A 2721-nucleotide genomic window follows, 5' to 3' on the forward strand; every position below is an offset into this window, starting at 1 on the left:
CACCCAAAGTCTAAATTTTAGCTTTACAGGAGTAAATTTTAAATCTTCAACACACTTCATCAGTTTTTAACTCTCAATGTCTTAAAAAATTTCTGAGATTCTACTATTAAAACAGGTTTTCCACGTTCATTAAAACTTTTAGAGCATTCCATATTGTTTTGCTTGTAAGTAGTCATCACAAAATGAAAGTGAAAATAAATTTAAACCATCTTAAACTCAAGTAACAGAAATTATAATCATCTGCTGGGAGACCAGTTGCGTGGAGTCATTAAAGTAACGTAATTAGCATTGGTAGAATTGAAGCTAGGATTATCTTCTAGTACCTCTTTAGGGACGATAAGAGAGCCGACCCTGACTTCACATTAATTATTAACTGATTAGAAACACTTTTGGTGATACTAGGTACATCTATGTAGTACTATATAGTATTTCTTGTGGATACAATCCTAGAAATCTGATAAAATTGAATATAACTGGACTAACCGCGTGGAAACCGTTTAAATTATTGCATTATTAAAAATTAAAAGCAATTTTGAAATTGTAAATAGTTTTTAATCGTTTTAAAATTTTTATTTATTAATAGTTTTCTCTAAGCTACGTTTAATTAAGGTCTACACGAGTCAATGGAATCAGGAAAGCGGAATGATTTACAGCATGTGGGCGTATTTGTATGTGTGAAAACAATCGATCCGGTATAAATCACTGCGGCCAAACAACATTAAACTAGCTTATTAGTTCTAAACATTAATCCGAACAACTTAGTGTTGAAAAGACCTATCTAGTCTTGTGCATTATGTATGCAAAATTAGGCTAACGAAGTTTAGAATCTCGTAGTATAGGAACGTCGAAGTATGAAGTAAACATAAATTCGATATATCAATATTTCGCTATATACAGTGTGATAAAATTACATTGTAAAGATCAATCTTCATTACTGATAGAAATAGAAAATAAAATTCGAACAGTATAACTCGATAATCTGCACAGACGCGTCTAAAGTTAACGTCCAGTTTGATACATTTATCACATCACCAACGAAGTTATAGCCGAACTATTTGCTATCAGGAAAGTACTCTGTTATCCAACCACCAAAAACATCAACCTTGTAATCCGCACTAACTCGCTTGTGAGAATATTTACTCTTAAAATCCATTATTTCAAAGTATATACATCGCTTCCCACCAACTAAAAGATAAAAACGTATTGGTTAATATTATTTGGCCTCCATCGCATGTAGATATTACAGAAAATAAAAATGCAGATCAAGCGGTTAAAGTTAAAGTTCTGATATTCCAATAGGAAGTATCCTATTGGAATGGGGTAGATTCCTTCAAGTGGTCAATCGTTTCAGGCTTATCCGCGTAGACTACCGACCTCACATATCCCCACTGAAAGTAGACTAGCGGTGTTAAATCTCACGATCTTGGAGCCCACTTCACGGGTACGAAACATGAAACTATGCGGTTACCAAACGTTTTCTTTAATAAATAAATTGAGGAATAAAAAAGTCAGTAATTATGGCTCTATAGCGATCATCATTGACTGTAACGTTCTGGCCAGCATCGTTTTAAAGAAGCACACCAAACAGTTAGTTTTTCTAAATGTAATGGTTTCTCAACATACCCTTTAGCATTATCTTCACTACAAATACGGCAGTTTTGTTTGTTGACTAGCCATTCAACCAAAAGTGAGCTTCGTCGGTAAACAAAATTCGCTTATGAAAATCGGAATCAACGGCAATCTCGTTTTGGGTACATTCACCGCATCTACATACTGCTAGATGATCATGTAGCTTTATTTCTGCACGAGTTGGATTTTGTAAGCAAGCAAACCAAGAACTGTCCGCAAAATCCTTCATGGGGAATATTAACACATATCCAACTGCTGTGAACGATGACGGATAGACTGATTCGGGTATTCCTCTATACTACGCTCTACAGCTACAACTTCTTCTGTACGCACGGCACGGTCCGACGTCTCTGTAAATGCATATTATCATTTAAAATAAACGTGGTTAATCGGTTAATCGGTTAATCGACTTAATTGCTGATGGACGTAGTCCGCGATACGTATTTCGAATAAAACCATAAGTTTCAAAATAAATTTGCACAATTTGGAACCGTTTTGAAATGCAAAACCAAACATAAATCAGTTGACAGCTGTCAAGATGGCAGACAGTTAAAAAAGTGTTGCCAACTTACATTTTTATACCTCTAAAAAACACCCATTATATTAAGCTCAAAACTTTATATTCATACAAGGATCACTACCTTAAAATACCAACACTTTGTAGAAAGGACAAAGTTGTCATAAGAAGACTAAGAATTGAAGATTGCCATCTTATGCACAGTTACCTGATGAGTAAAAGCAATCCTCCTTGGTGCGATATCTGTAATACCCGTGTCACCGTCAAACAAATACTAGTTGAGTGCCAGTTTACACCTATACTCGAACACTACACAAACTGGACGAAGACCTAACAGCCACTCTTAGTGACAATATCTTTAATAATGTGATAATGTATCTCACAGACTGTCAATTATACTGCGCCATATAGGCATTGTTCTTTTTCAGCTCACATTTTATTTCTTTTTAAATATACTGTAATGCTTACTTTTGTTACTGTCTCAAAGACCTTTGTTGCTGAGACACTTTAATTTAAATAAAAAATAAATAAATAAAATTTATTATGTAAAAATCACAAATGAACGTTTTGAAATT

This window comes from Diabrotica undecimpunctata, chromosome 4 (assembly GCF_040954645.1).
Source record: "Diabrotica undecimpunctata isolate CICGRU chromosome 4, icDiaUnde3, whole genome shotgun sequence".
Lineage (NCBI taxonomy): Eukaryota > Metazoa > Arthropoda > Insecta > Coleoptera > Chrysomelidae > Diabrotica > Diabrotica undecimpunctata.